Here is a 16,790-nt window from a genome sequence, read left to right as displayed (position 1 = left end):
ATTCTTTAAAATGGTTGTCTTTTATTGTATCCTGATTTCTCATAAAGTTATTCTCTTCCATTTGCTCAATTCTAATTTTTAAATAATTATTTTCTTCAGTGAGCTTTTGGACCTCCTTTTTCATTTGGCCAGTTCTGCTTTTTAAAGCATTCTTTTCCTCATGGACTTTTTTTTTTTTAACCTTTTGGTAAAGTGTCATTTTCTTTAGTATTTTTGTGTGTGTATATGTGTCTCCTTTACTGAATTAACTTGTTTTTCATGATTTTTTTGCATCACTCTCATTTCTCTTTCTAATTTTTCCAATCCTTTTCTAGTTGTTCTAGTTGTTCTTCTGAGGCCAATTCACATTTTTCTTGTAGGCATTGCTTTTAGGAGTTTTGACTTTGCTGTCTTCTTCTGAGCATGTGTTTTGATCTTCCTTTTTGCCATAGTAATTTTCAATAGTAAGAGTTTTTTCCTGTTGTTTTGCTCATTTTCCCAGCCTGTTACTTGTATTTTAAGTAATTGCTACAGTAAGGCTCTGCTTCCAGCATTGGCACACTGTCCCAAGCTTTAGGGGTTTTGTGCAGCTGCTTTCAGAAATACTTCTAGGAACCTGTAAGTTTTCAGTTCTTTCAAGGGGATCTGATCTAAGGAGAGGTATTTATTACTCTCCAGGTCTGTGGTCTGGTCTGTGAGCAACTAAGCAAGCATTATTTTCTGCCCTGTACCTGTGAGGGGGTGTGTTCGTTCTCCATTGCTACAAGAAGTTCTGGTGTGCTAGTGCCCCTATTCACTGTGGGACTGCCACCTCAGACTGCACCCTGCTTCAGAGTAAATGGACCAAAAAGACCCTTGTAATCTGCTGACCAGTTGTTTGACTCCCTTACTCTCTGTGAACCATGAGCTCTGGAATCAATCACTGCTACTGCTAATTCAGTCATCCCAAGGCCTGCTCCTGATTTGCTGGAGCCAGAGCTGTGCTGCTGTTGTCTGTGCTAGATGCTGTTCCACTCTCAACCATATGTGACAGACCCTTCCTGCCAAATGTCTAGGTTTTCCTTCATGTCTATGTGTTGAGAGGTTTGGAAATCACTTCTAATGACAGTGATTTAGTTGGCTGAAGCCTGCTCCGGGTTTCCTGGGTCCTGGTCTACACTGCCTTGGACTGCACTGGACTGTGCTCCTCTTACTCTTGTGTAACAGATCTTTCCAGATGACTTTTCAAATTGTCTTGGGCTGGTAGTTTGTTTCAATCTATCTTTTTCTGCTGCTCTAGAAATTGGTTAGACTCATTTTAAAATGTTATTTGTAGGGTTTTGGGGGAGAACTTGCATGAGTCCCTGCCTTTACTCTGCCATCTTGACTCCACCTCCCCCATCAATGTAATTTCTGACAGTTATTTCTGATAATTCTTTAATGAGAATATATTTAGTGAACAAATGATATTCAGGCCTGGTCTACATCTTCACCATTTTGCAATTGAACAAAACACATAGAGAATATAAGAATCCATTTTCTTTGCTTCTTGTCAATGACAAAAAAGTAATTGAATCCATAGAGTAAAATCTTTTTAAAAGGATTGTTTCCAAGAAGATATCTGCCATTCATATCATTCAAGATTGCTTACAACACACAGGAACAGAAATGATCTACTGATTTACAATGATCTACTGATTATAGTCACAACATACAACAGGATGATGTAAGCTCCCCAAATGTATTTAATCCTGTGAAGAAGGGGACCCAGTGCAGAGTTTGAGTTGGAGAGAGTTGTTTTGTGGATGATAAGAGTTTTGTTTTCAGATCACATTGTGCTAGTTACACCCAGTCCCAAAGCATCATTGAGCCTTCTGAACAAATTCCATAACCATTCAGAAGAGTTTGAGCCGATCATTAACTGTCAATTTTCAGAGATTGTTCTAAGAAAGATGAATAGAATTATGTTGTGTAGTAACTCCCCAATTTGTGAACATCCCCCATTCCCCCCATCATAGGAGAGATGCATAGGAACCCTGCCAACAAAGCCCAGGCAGCAAACCTGCCAAGTAAAAACCTGCCCAAGCCTGCTACCTAAAACCCAACCCCCCCCCCCCCAACACACACACACACATACTTCTGTTCAGTTTTTGAAGTAGATTTGGGAACTTTTCAGTTGTGCAACAAACTGATTCCTAGAAAATAATCATTAAGCAACACTATCCTTTGGCTTCTGTATTTTCCCTGCTTGCTCTCCTTGGTGACATTTATTTGTGGCTTTTGTCTATATAAACCCTGAGATGTGTATGCTCAGGGCTGCCTGATTTGGGTACATGACCCCTGGAAGTCCCTGGGTTAATTATGCTCCACAAATAAATTCCATTTAAATGATTAATGGTCTCACTCACTCCCATTTCCGTTACAACAGTTGTATGTATGTTCATTTCTCTCAAACAGGTGAACATGAATGTGGAGCTACAGTTTCAACTAAGTTTCTTTTAGAGTTAGCTTCAAAGATTATAAAGACAAAAAGGAACTGCAAAGCTAGGTGGGAATGACTATGTTGTGACCTAATCAGGTACTAACACACCACAGTCTCTTGGATTCATTTTTCATTTCCCAGGGAGGGGCCATTTCACAGAGATCATGAGATGCCTACACGGAACAAGTAAAAAGGTCAGCCTGAAAAGTCCCCAAGGCCTCAGAACTAGGATGCTTGTGTTAGTTCTGTATTTTGGAGTTGATATCAACCAGCTTAAGTCAATTCTGTGGTTACCTGCACAGCAGAGAGATTTCAGGGTTCAGTAAGTGAACAGTACAAGAGGAAGTTCTGGTTTCAGCAAGTGAACATCGCAAAGGATATCAGGTATGTCAAACTTAAGGAAAATTAATTTTGTCTCCTGATTGACTTATTCTGATTCCTAGGTCTGTCTGGCCTCCTCTGGATAGTGAGGGAGCTCAAGCAGAGCAAAATGGTTAGTACAGTTATTAACTATTCCATTTTCACATAAAAATGCTAGACCAAATGGTTGAAGAATGTCTATAATTTCCCAAGTTATGGTTCATTTTGATGGAAATCTTATGGAGCACGTTTATCAGTATGTGTATCTGTGACAAAAAGTACAGATTGACAACACTTTGTGTTTGGAATTTAACAAGAATATGAAAGTGGTTTAGACTGATTTCAAGAAATTTCAAGGCTCCTTTCTCATTTCAAGCATGGAAACAGAGTCATACTTTTTAAATCCCATTATTCCATCAGCATTGCTATATGGCAATGAGACATGGAATACAACAATCTGTGAAAAATTACAAATGTTGTTGTTGTTCATCCTTTATTCTCAAAAAGGACCAATGTCATCATGGGTCATGTTATGATTTGCTCTTGAATTGGATTTAAGTGAGGCAGAGCTGCACAAAGTCATCAGACTCACTTTCTTGTTCAAAGTCATCAAAATCCAGTAGCAAGATAAAAGTCAAGAAGATTGGCAATGGTCCAGAGTACAGTGGATGACAGTGAGGCAAGGTCCAATGATACAGAATGGATAAGAGTAGAGACAAAGATGGCTAATTTACCACCACAAATCAGTATGGAAGGGGAGGATCTTCAAATTTTCTCACCATAAAAGAAAATGTTAGCTAATTTACTCTCATTCTAAGCAATCAGAACCAAAGAATGTGCCATAGAGGCTTGGACTGGAGGTTATTATTGATCACTCAGGGAAAGCCAGAGTAAGTTGGATTTAAGGGCACAGTCAAGTACCTCCATTTGAAATAAAAGAGGCTGGTCCATAGAATCATTGGAATCCTTTAAAACAATGTTTAGAGCCTTTATTCCCCAAAGAACTATATTTCAAGAAATCATAAATGACAACTGCACAAGACAAAAAGTAAATTTTCCCAGTTTTTAGGAAAAAATCTAGTCCCACAAACCTTTAAATATCTTACAAAAATAAGCAATCAAAATTTATATTCCTAAAGAAAGAGCACCCACTTATAAGAATATGGTGCCCCAAGAAGAGAGAGGACCATATGTGACAAAAGACTGAGGTTGTGTATGGCTGCAAGAGAGGCAGAACAGATACCTCTAGCCTCATCTTCCTCTTCCCTTCTCCAAGAAAGGCTTTAATTCCAGCTGGTACTTTTTTCAGAGCTAGTTCTGAGGGTCTGCAAACCTTTAGTTCTTTCAAGGTAGCATGATCCAAGAAAGGTTGTGGTCACTGTTCTCCTGGCCTGTTCTCTGGTGTGTAAGCAACCACAAGCACTCTTTTATGCCCTGGAATCATGACCAGAGCTCCTGTTCCCCACCTATAAAATATAGATAATAATAACACCTACCTCCCAGAGTAGGAGAAACCAAGTTGACTGTGGTTATTGGAGTTCTGCTTAAATTTTGAGTCAAGGCAGGAGAAGTTACTGCCACTCCAGTATTTTTAAGTAAACCTTACCTCAAATGATCTAGAGTCATAAAGCTAGTAAGTGTGTGAGACTGGAATTGAACTCAGAGGTTGGATTTGAACTCAGGTCTTCCTGATTCCAGACTCAGAGCTCTATCCACTGAACCATCTAGCTACTTCCTACATAAATATAAATATTTATATATTACATAGATTTTTATTTAATTATTTAATCATCCTTGGATTACTAGCACTCTTTCCCTCATGGAGCTATTACCAGACCTCCCAGTCAGGCACTTTTCCCACTATCATTTCTTAGTACCAGAAAGATAGAATTAGGGCATATTATGAGTCAAATGACTGTGACATTTTGGGGTGGTAGTGCCAGAAGCTGATGGGGCTGTGTTATTTCAGCATGAACTCTATATTCTTCCCACTTCTAATATTGGTTCTTTTTGTCACCCTCTTTATCATAACCATGTAACAAAGTGATGCTGTCTGATAGAATAGGACTTAAAACTAAGGAATGCTTAGCATTTCCTCTTACATGCTCTTTTTCCATATCATAGCCTTTTCTACTTTCTAAACTTTACTAGACATTCACCTTGACACTATTGTTTCTAATCACTCTTTAATTCTATGATCCTTTATGACTTCTACCCTCCATTTTACTTGTTGATATACAATTTTCACTTTAAAATTATTTTGTTCTTATGCTATATTATATTAGCATAGAATCTGGATAGATGATGGCAAGCTAGACTTGAAGTCACAAAGACGTAAAGTAAAATACTACCTCTGAAATATACTGATTGTATGACCCTGGTTGTAATGTAAGCTCTTGGTACACTAGGAAAGTCTTTATGACTCTAAATTTTAGAGAAAATGCCAACCTGAATTGGTAAAGGAAGTTCTTCACCAGAGGCTTTAGACACTAAAGAAAAGTTTAGTTAAAAAATTATTTTGGGGCAGCTAGATGGCACAGTGAATAGACCACTGGCCCTGGAGTCAGGAGGACCTGAGTTCAAATCCAGCCTCAGACACTTAACACAAAAAACTAGCCATGTGACCTTGGTCAAGTCACCTAACCCCTATTGCCCTACCTTTCCCCCTCCAAAAAGCAAAAAAAATCACATGTATGTGTTCTGTTTCCTCAGTTGAGCTATGAAATCTCCAAGAATGTCTGTTTTTATTTCTCTTATACCATTTCCTTCCCCTTCTCTTGCAACCCCCATATTGCCTCATATACCCTCTTGTGCCCTCATATAACCCTTGTACATAAGAGTTGCACATACACTGATATCTGACTAATATTTACCTTTAATGTATTATTATTTTTGACCATTGTGACATTTTTATTGACAAAAATAATCCAGCAAATGATATTCACAGATGACAACCATGGCAACCACCCTTTCTCCGAGTACTGTCAGAGGGGATTGGAGTGATATCTTCAATCCACCTGATCTTCATTCCAGAACATGCCAGGGCTCTCAGAGCTGACTATGTACCAGGACCAGGGGTATTAGTCCTATTTCCCCTTGTAGCCCAAAGTTGGATGTGAAGGACAGTAATGCCTACTTCTTTATGCCTCTGGGCAAGATTCTGAGTGGCCAACACAACAGCATAGGGAGAAGATTAGTCTCTGTCAGCCCTGTCCTTTATCTCACCAGTTACTTGGCAGATGGTTTCTTTCCCAGAGAGATCAGTCACATGGACAAAGGTATCACTGAAGGAAGCAAAGCTATGGCAGACACCAAACACATTCTCTCCTTGTGCAACTTTATGTCCAAGACTGATGGCTTGCTCTTCCTTCTTTTCCTTCCCCTTGTAAGATACCATTTCTTCTCCTCTTGTTTGGGCTGCCAAGACTGGAAAGCCCTCAATGAATTATTGATTCCAAAATCTCCTACTTCTTCCCTGACATACCTCTAAATAAATTCCCTTTTCCTCTACCAACTTTAAAACCTTCTCATATATGTCACATCCCTGAATGATGGGATTGTAGAATATTAGGACCTAAAGAGACCTTAAACATCCTTTTCTCCAAGCTTCATAGTGCAGATGAAGTGAGAGCAGTAAAAGACATGTGGACACCAAGATACTTATTGACGATCAGGGTTAGAAACCAGATAATTTAATTCACTTGGTCTTCTTTTTACTACAATTACCCTCATGATAAAAACATTCCCTAAGATATCATCCCCACATACCAACTTTTAAAGAACTATCCAGATAAATGCAGAAATGTTTGACTTTCCCTCCTCAGTCATAGATATCTCATGTCTATTCTGTCTAATTTCCAAGACCTTAACTTTGACCAATATATGATTTCAGCACCCTACTGTTCATTCAGGTCTTCCAAGTTCTATTCTCATGTGTATGATATGTGCATATATTAGTTTGTTGATCTTTGATCTTAAGTCCCCAATGAATAGGAGCCATACCAACATAATCTTTTTATATAGCACTCCCACAATTATGTTCTTAATAAAAGTGCAGACTTTATGACAATAATAATGATGACTACATTATAATTATGTTAATATCATGATGATAAGTATGAGAGTGGTAGCTTATTGAGGGGAGAATCACCATACTAGATGTTTCCTGAATTTCATAACATTATCTTTTCCTTTTTCTTAATCTCTCAGCATCCAATAATGCATGGATTATAATACATTGGAGATGTTCTGCATCTTGTTCTGACAACTTTAGCATAAAGAATAAAAGAGGAAGAAGAATTTTTCCCCCTTTCTTCCCTAGAGAATCTCAGATATAGTCACCTCTGTGCTTAATTACTGCAATGGAAATGATTTCCCAGAGGTTTCTACAGAGTCAGTAACTTGTTTTTGTTCATTGTTTCTGTATAGAGGCCCATCTTTAGGACCCCCTAGATCCCATTTGGAGCCCTCGCTGTAAAGATGTTTGTATGGTCTGCAGTCATCATCTTCTTGTTTCTGGGAAATAAATAGAAGAATGCAGGAAAGCTTTGGGAGGAAGTGAGCAGAACTGCCATGTTTTCTGATATCTATGTATCTTCTTACTTTGTTCCATATAAGAACCTTTCTTGTTATAAAAGTGGAGAAGGAAAATGACTATCACTATCTCCTTCCCTGCCTTAATTCTCTCTTTTTAAACCATCTGTATAGGAAACCCTAGTCTAAGTTGCTTTTTAGATTGCTTGGTTTCTTTTACTTAATTATTCCAGCACTTTATTTTCTGTAGTCTATCATTTCTTTTTAAGGTCCAATATATTCTTTTGAACCGGACACTTAAAGGGACAGAAGAGATAATACAAAGAGATGTTCCAGAGTATCTGAGATATCTCCCCTCCCCCTTCATGCCCAGAGCATAGAGGAGAGATTTTCACTCAAATTAGAATATCCTTAATTCTGACCATTTTGTTAATAATTGCAAAGGGGAAGGAAGAAATATTCTTTCCTGCCTTTACTTGCATTCATTGCATTCAGAAGGATATTTAGTGTATATTTAGCAGTCTTGTCTAATTCAAAATTACCTGAGGCAATGTAATTTCAGAAAAAAATGGGACTGCATTTAAACTAAGGGTTTAATTTTAACCAGGGCTCAAATTTCTCTGTCAGTAATTAGCTTTGTGAGTTTGGACAAGTCACTAAGTGTCTCATAAATGGTTTCTTTATCTATTTAACAAGATCTGTCCTTTCATATAAATGAGAAAACATCCTTTAGCAGTGAATTGCATTTCCTCTGCAATTTATTTGTCTTAGAGAATTGCCTTAGACACTGACAGGTTGAGCAACTCATCCAAGGTCACACAGCACTATGCCACAGAGGTAAGACTTCAACCTTGGTCCACTCCAGTTCTCAAATCAGCTCTTTATTTTCCATGTCATGGTGGTTTCTCTTCTTCATCTATAAGATAAAGATAATCATACTTGCACTAGTTTTTTCACAGGATGAGTAATATTCTTTGCATCTTCTGTCACTATGTAATTGTGGGTTATTATTTTTTAATAAAAATTGTTTATAAAATATATTATATATAAAATGAAATAAAAATATTATAATTTTAATATCTTTCTTGATTTGAATCTTATCTGCAGTATGATTTGGCAGAAGACATAACAGATTAATATCAAAGACTTTATATTCCAATAATTGTCATTTTCAAATTTGTGGTCAGATTTGAACTCAGGTCTTTTTGACTTCAAGTCCAGTGCTCTATCCTCTGCACCACCTATCTGGTTGAACTAAATAATAAATGGTCTTTTACAGCTTTAAATCACAAGAAGTTCAGCTCGTTCACCTATGAAACTCTGAGGTCAAAAGAGAGTTCATACTTCTGTACTATTTATCTATAGACTTATGGACAGAGATTTTTTTCAATCCCCCCTTCTACCTAAGTTGAATGACTAAATGAAAAACTTCTATCAAGTACTTACTATCCGTCAGGCACTATGCTAAACCCCATGGATACACATGTAAAAGAGTACAGTTCCTGGCCTTGAAGAGCTTACTTTCTAATGAGAAAGACAACACATATAGGACAGTGGTGGCCAAGGAAAGAGAGATAGAAAGGGTTGTGGTGGGATGAGGTGACAGCATATTCACATGGTAGCAAGCAGATGGTAAGATGGCCTGAGTGGAGAACTGGATAACTTGATGGCATATGAAAGAGAAGCAAGGTTTGGTGTCTAGGATCAATCAGTGAATACGGTGAATTAAAGGAAATAGTTTGCTCTCACTCAGTCACCAAAAAATTGGGGCGGGCACTAGGATAGGAATTAAAAATATGAATTGAATGTCACATATGAATGGTTTTGATGCTGGGATGGGATAACAAAAGGAGTGACAATGATTATAGGGTAAGAAGTAGTAACAACTGAGATATACAGAATACTTATTCTTGGATTAATTAACCTTTAGCAAACCACTCAGAGCCTCTGATCTCTCTCTTCCATTATTATGAGATAGTCAAAACTAAGGAGCAAAAATGCATGAGGATACAGTAATTCCATGATTCATATTTCAGGAAAAGATCACATTTCTAGAAACTTTGGCATTGCTAAGTTTATATTACTACTATTTTGCATCTAGAGACAACTAGATATAAGCCATACAATTTGTTTATGCCTGTTGCTTCCTGAGAGTATAGTATTACCAAATTTTCTTGGTTTGAAAAGGGAAGAAATGAAAGAACAGAGGTAAGTTTTGAAGGTAATGAGTGGAAAGGAGGCATCAGTTCATTAAATAGTTATTAACATAACTCTGTCCTGGGTGCTGAAGGAGACTTTACATTTTAGTTGAAGTATAAGACGGACATATATAACACAAGCAATTAACAATTCAAGTTAATATAACATTAAGTATAAAAAATAAAGTTATCAGATGTCTGACAATGTATGTCTATACATAGCAGAAGTTTTCTTAAATCTCTTAAAGAATGAGGAAATGGGGGGGGGGGTGGAGCCAAGATGGCGGAATGGAAGCAGTAACTTTTCCAAGCTCCTTTGTGAATCCTGTCACTTAACTTTATTATTTTTTAAAGTGTAATACTGTTTATTTTGTTCAAAAGACATTTCAGCATTCTAAACATACAAAAAAAAAAAACCAAACCCTGAAAGGTTCCAAATTGTGTTTAAGAGCAGACTTTGTTGTTGTTGTTGTTGTTGTTTCCCCTTGCATCACTGCCCTGGCTTTCTGTTTGGCTGATACTAGGCAGAACTCTACATTTTCAATTTAAAACTACTGCACTTCAACTAAAAAGAAAAATCCAGACACTTTTCTGACACTTTTCTCATGCCAGCTGACCCCCCCCAACCCCCTCCCACCTGCCCTTGTGACACCTAAGAATGGGAGCTGGGTGCTATTTCACTATATATACAGAAAGACAACTTTTAAGCTAGATGGACATGCCCCCTTCCAAGCCTGTACCCCAAGAATCTATCTAGGGGTGTGGGGTTCTTTGTTGTTTTTACAAACTATAGATATGTACAGTTTATAACCCAGAATTTTCTAGCCAATAACCATAGTTTAACACCACCTTACAAATTTTAAAAAAATGCCTGAAAACATTTTAATTGCTTTTGTTTTACAACAAAATTGCAGAGTGAGGAGAACACAAGAACGCCTCTTCATTTTTAAAAAGGTTTGGAATTATGTACAACTTTGATATAGTTTCTGGGTGCTCTGAGATAGCCATAGCCACTTCATGTAAATCAGTTACAATGTCTATCTAGAAGCACTTTTCAGAAGCTATGTGATCAGAAGCCAATTAAACCTAATGAGGGCAATCGACACCACAAAGGAGAGGTATTTCATTTAAAGGTGTTTCCCCTACTCTATGATATTCACATGGAGACAGAATATGGTACAATTTCATCTATCATCTTTTTCATCCTCCTCCTCCTCATCTTCCTCGTCCTCCTCGTCTTCCTCCTCTACTTTTTCTGGGCAGCTTTATCCGGCTCCTTTGCTCCATCCAACTTCCCTTTCAACTTATAATCTGCCACATCCTTCTCATATTTCTCCTTCAGTTTGGCTGCCTTATTATTATAAGGTTGCTTCTCATTGTCACTCAGATTGTTCCACATTTCACCAAGCTTCTTTGCCACATCCCCAATGGATATGCCAGGGTTTGTGGACTTGATTTTGGGATGATATTCTGAACAGAACAGGAAGAAGCCAGATGGCGGCTGTTTGGGTGCATTAGGATCCTTCTTCTTTTTGCCACCCTTTGCTGGTCCATAGTCTTTCATTTCTCTATCATATCATACCTTATCAGCTTTGGCCATCTCATCAAACTTGGACTTCTCTTGCCCCAACAGTCTTCCACCTCTCCTTTTAGAAAACTCTGCAAAGTTAACAGGAACCTCTGGATTCTTCTTCTTATGTTCTTCCCGGCAAGTTTGCACAAAGAAGGTGTAAGGAGACATCTTTCCCTTTGGTTTCTTGGGGTCATCTTTAGCCATGGTGAACTCTGTATTGTTTGCTAGTCTCATCACTAAACTTTAAAAAGTGAATCTGAATGGATTCTGGAGCGTCAGAATTCACTGGGAGACAGAGCCTGGCAGAATCCAGCCCGGGAAAGTGGCCACATGGGTCTGGGCAGAGGGAGCGCAGAGCATGTGGGGGCTGCAGCAGCTCAGACTACAGAGCAGACTACAGCAGAAAGAGAAGGAGCTCCAGCTGGGGGACTCACCCACCCCAAGGGCGATTTGCAGCCATCTCACTAGCATTTCACCACAGGATGAGAGGGTCCATTGGAGCCAGGTAAGAGAGGGCTTTGGGCCCCCAGCAGAGGCAGCAGATTCTTCTGGGGCTATCAGCCTCCAGCCTGGGAGTTTAGAAACTGCTTGCCTGACTTTCCAGAGCCTAGGATGACAAAGTGAACTCTGGCTGCTCCCATCCCCCCTCCCTGACTTCCTGACCTAGAAAACTCAGAGATAAGTGTCCCACCCAGAGTGAAATCCTGAGACAGTGGAAATAGCCTCAGGCTTGGGAGTCATTGAGAAGGGGTGTAACTGAGGCAGCAAGGAGTCTGAAGAGAAGAGGGGGAGGGGTCCCAACAAGACCTACCTCACCTGACCAGCAAAAGCCTGCTGGAGCAGTAGCCCAGGGACAAAGAGGCAGAAATCTGGAGTGACCAGACCAGCCCTCCTCCACAGAGTACTCTGTGAGCATCAGCATAATTTAACAGAAACACTGAGAGCCCTTGCCTTGGCCTCAATCTACACACCCAGAGACTACAGCACACAAAGCCAAAAACCAGGCAACTAGCTCCTGGCCTGAGAAATTAGGAAATAGGAAGATACAATGGGAAGGAAGGAAGCTGAGAAGGAGAAGGGGAAGAAAAGTAAATCGGTTAGAGCTTATTATAGTGAGCAAGAATAACCAAATACAGTGGACAACATGGACTCTATACTCACACCTGAGACCACAGAAGGAAATATGAAGTGGTCTCAAGGGCAAAAAGCGCTCTTGGAGGAGCTCAAGAAAGATTTTAAAGGCCTTCTTAGGGAGGCAGAAGACAAATTTAAATCTACATGACCAAATTGAAAAAAAAGTTTCACTGAAGAAAACAAATCTTTAAAAAGTAAAATTAGTGAAGTAATTGGAGAAAATACCTCCCTAAAAAATGACCTTCAAAAACTAACCAAAGAGAATAATTTACTAAAACATAGAATCAGTTAAATTGAAGCTCAGGTCTCTATGATGCTCCAAGAGTCAATCAAACAAAACATGAAGATTGAAAAATTGGAAGAAAGTGTAAAATATCTCACTGGAAAAACAACTGACCTAGAGAACAGATCCAGGAGAGATAACTTAAGAATTATTGGTCTACCAGAAAGCCATGATGAAAAAAAGAGCCTGGACAACATCCTCCAAGAGATTGTCAAAGAAAACTGTCCTGAAGTTCTGGAATCAGAAGATAAAATAGTTATCGAAAGAATTCACCGGACTCCCCCTGAAAGAGATCTTAAATTGAAAACTCCAAGAAATATAGTAGCCAAACTCCAGAATTATAAGATTAAGGAGAAAATACTGCAAGCAGCCAAAAAGAAACAATTCAAATATCATGGAACTACAGTAAGGATCACACAGGACCTAACAGCTTCTACATCAAAAGATCAGATGGATTGGAATTTGATATTTCATAGGGCAAAAGAGCTAGGACTGCAACCCAGGATTAACTACCCAGTAAAACTGAGCATAATCTTTCAGGCAAGGAGATGGTCATTTAATAAAATAAGAGACTTCCAGACTTTCCTGATGAAAAAGCTAGAGCTCGATGGAAAATCTGATCTCTAATTCTAAGACTCAAGAAAGACCTACAAAGGTAAACAAGGAAAACACACACTCACACATACACACTTGCACACATGCACACCCACACACACATGCACATAACTTGGGATGCAATAAGAGCAAAATATTCACATCCCTGTATGAGAAGCTGATAACTGTCAATGTTGAAATTTATATGATTATCATGACCTTTAAAAGGGTTATACATAGATAGAGGATGTTGGTATAAATGAACTAACCTGATGATAATAAAAAGACCTTATAAAGTCAAAGGGACTACAATGGGATAAAAGGAAAAGTTGAGACAGAAAAAGGTAAATTATGCCATACAAAGAGGCATAAAAACACACTATAGTAGAGGGGAAGGAAAGAAGGAGAGGAACATCATTTGAACATTATTCTTACTGGTTCTGGTTCAAAGAGAGATCAACATAATCAGTTAAGTCTAAGATTCTAATATGAAAAGACATGAAAACTCATAAATAGAGGGAAAGGAGGGAGGGAGAGGTGCACAGTATGAAATTTACTCTCATTGGTTTGGGGTCAAAGGGGGAAGAACATTCTGATAAGTATAAAAATCTATTGTCTCCTATAAGCAGTGGAAGGGTAAGGGAGGGATAAAAAGGGGTGAGGGATTAGAAATTAGAGGAGAGAGATAGTAGTAAGGGGAGAGGGTATGTAAAGAAGGGGGGGGGTTTACCAGGAGAGAATGCTGAGGGAGGTGGTGGTCAAAAGAAAAAGCCTCAAGGAGGGGAAGGGAGAAGGAAGAAATAAAACAATAAAGAGGGGAGGGAATAGGATGGAGGGGAAGGGACAGATAGTCATCATTACTGTGAATGTTAATGGGATGAACTCTCCCATAAAATAGAGGTAGATAGCAGAATGGATTAAAAACCATAATCCTACAATATGCTATCTACAAGAAACACATCAGAAACAAAGGGATACCCACAGGGTAAAGGTAAAAGGCTGGAGTAGAATATATTATGCTTCAGCTAAAGTAAAAAAAAAACAGCAGAGGGGGCAGCCAGGTGGCTCAGCGAGTAAGAGCACCGGTTCCAGTGTTGGGACGACCTGGAGATCGTATCCCGGGCTCAGACACTCAGCACCACACCCAGAAATAACTGGCCGTGTAACCTTGAGCAAGTTACTTAACCCCAATTGCTTAAAAAAAAAAAAGCAGAGGTAGAAATCATTATCTCAGATAAAGCAAAAGCAAAAATAGATCTAATTAAAAGAGATAAGGAAGAAAACTATATCCTGCTAAAAGGCACCATCAAGAATGAAGCAATATCATTACTTAACATAGATGCACCAAGTGGTATGGTGTCCAAATTCCCAGAGGAAAAGTTAAGGGAATTAGAGGGACAAATAGATAACTAAACTATGCTAACGGGGGACGTTAATCTCCTCCTCTCTGAACTTGATATATCTAACCTCAAAATAAACTAGAAAGAAGTTAAGGAGGCAAATCGAATTTTAGAGAGGCTGGATATGATAGATCTCTGGAGAAAACTGAATGGGGATAAAAAGGAATATACTTTCTTCTCAGAGGTTCATGGCACATACTCAAAAATCAACCATGTTCTAGAGCATAAAAACCTCACAATTCTGCGCAGTAAGGCAGAAATATTAAATGCATCCTTCTCAGATCATGATGCAATAAAAAATTATATGCAATAAAGGGCCATGGAAAGACAGACTAAAAGCTAATTGGAAATTAAATTGTTTAATCCTAAAGAATGAGTGGGTCGAAGAAGAAGTTATAGAAACAATCAGTAATTTAATAATGAGACAACATAACAAAATTTGTGGGATGCATTAAAGGCAGTTCTTACGGGAAATTTTGTATCCCTCAGTGCGTACACGATTAAATTACAGAAAAGGAGGTCAATGAATTGGGTATGCAATCGAAAAACCTAGAAAAAGAACAAGTTCAAAATCCCCAATAAAATACTAATTTAGAAAAATTGAAAACCAAAGGAGAGATTAATCAAATTGAAATTAAGAAAACTATTGAATTAATAAATAAAACTAAGAGCTGGTTTTATGAAAAAAAAACAATAAAATTGATAAACCTTTAGTCAATATGATAAAAAAAAGAATGAAGAAAACAAAATTATGAGTATCAAAAATGAAAAGGGTGAATCTACCTCCAATGAAGAGGAAATCAAAGCAATAATTAGGAATTATTTTTCCCAATTGTATGCAAATAAATTTGACAATCTTAGGGAAATGGATGAATATTTACAAAAATGCAAGTTGCCCAGATTAACTGAAGAGGAATTAAATTACTTAAATAACCCCAGCTCAGAAAAAGAAATTGAACAAGCCATCAGTCAACTCCGTAGGAAAAAATCTTCAGGGCCAGATGGATTTACTAGTGAATTTTCTCAAACATTTAAAGAACAATTGATTCCAATAATCTATACAAATTATTTGGGAAAATTAGTGAAGAAGGAGTGAAGAAGGAGTCCTACCAAATTCTTTTTATGACACAAATATGGTACTGATACGCAAATCAGGAAGAGATAAAACAGAGAAAGAAAATTACAGACAAATCTCCCTCATGAATATAGATGCAAAAATTTAAAATAAAATGTTAGCAAAAACACTACAGCAAATCATCTCAAGAATAATACATTTTGGTCAGGTAGGATTTATTCCAGGAATGCAAGGATGGTTTAATATTAGGAAAACCATCAGTATAATTGATCACATCAACAATAAAACTAGCAGAAACCACATGACCATCTCAATAGATGCAGAAAAGGCTTTTGACAAATCACAACATCCATTCCTATTAAAAACAGTAGAAAGGATAGTAATAAATGCAGCATTCCTTAAAATAATAGGTAGCATCTATTTAAAGCCATCAGAAAGTATATGTAATGGGGAGAAGCTAGAAGCATTTCCCATAAGATCAGGGGTGAAACAAGGGTGTCCACTATCACCCCTCTTATTTAATCTGGTACTAGAAATATTAGCAGTAGCAATTAGAGAAGATAAAAAATCAAAGGAATCAAATTAGTCAAAGAAGAGACCAAGATATCACTTTTTGCAAATGATATGATGATATACTTAGAGAATCCTAGAGAATCAAGTAAAAAATTACTTGAGACAATAAATAAATTTGTCAAAGTTGCAGAATATAAAATAAACCCACCTAAATCCTCAGCATTCCTACATATTTCCAATGAAATTCAACAGCAAGAGATAGAAAAAGAAATCCCATTTAAAGTTAATGTAAACATTATAAAATATGTGAGAATCTACCTGCCAAAACAAACCTAGGACCTATATGATCACAACTACAAAACACTTTTCACACAAATAAAATCAGAGCTAACTAATTGGAAAACTATCAATTGCTCATGTCTGGGTCGGGCTAATATAATAAAAATAACAATTTTACCTAATTTAAATTATATATTAGTGCCATACCAATCAATTTACTAAAAAACTACTATATAGAGCTAGAAAAAAAATAGTAACAAAATTCATTTGGAAGAATAAGTGGTTATTCCCAGAATATCAAGGGAATTAGTGAAAAGAAATGCTAGGGAAGGTGAACTAGCTATACCAGATTTCAATCTGTATTAAAAAGCAGCAGTCATCAAAACTACTTGGTACTGGCTGAGGAAT

At 37.7% G+C, this 16,790-nt stretch overlaps 2 pseudogenes; both read right to left on the bottom strand.

Moving 5' to 3' along the window:
• Window positions 1–5,671: 5,671 nt before the first annotated feature.
• Window positions 5,672–6,197, bottom strand: LOC138150279 (small ribosomal subunit protein uS11-like; annotated as a pseudogene).
• A 4,294-nt stretch (window positions 6,198–10,491) lies between these two features.
• Window positions 10,492–11,950, bottom strand: LOC138150278 (high mobility group protein B3 pseudogene; annotated as a pseudogene).
• Between the last annotated feature and the right edge of the window lie 4,840 nt (window positions 11,951–16,790).

This window comes from Petaurus breviceps, unplaced genomic scaffold, assembly GCF_028583685.1.
Source record: "Petaurus breviceps papuanus isolate PSGF00001 unplaced genomic scaffold, PetGlider_PUasm1.0 90865, whole genome shotgun sequence".
Lineage (NCBI taxonomy): Eukaryota > Metazoa > Chordata > Mammalia > Diprotodontia > Petauridae > Petaurus > Petaurus breviceps.
This window is presented reverse-complemented; position numbering and strand designations above follow the sequence as displayed.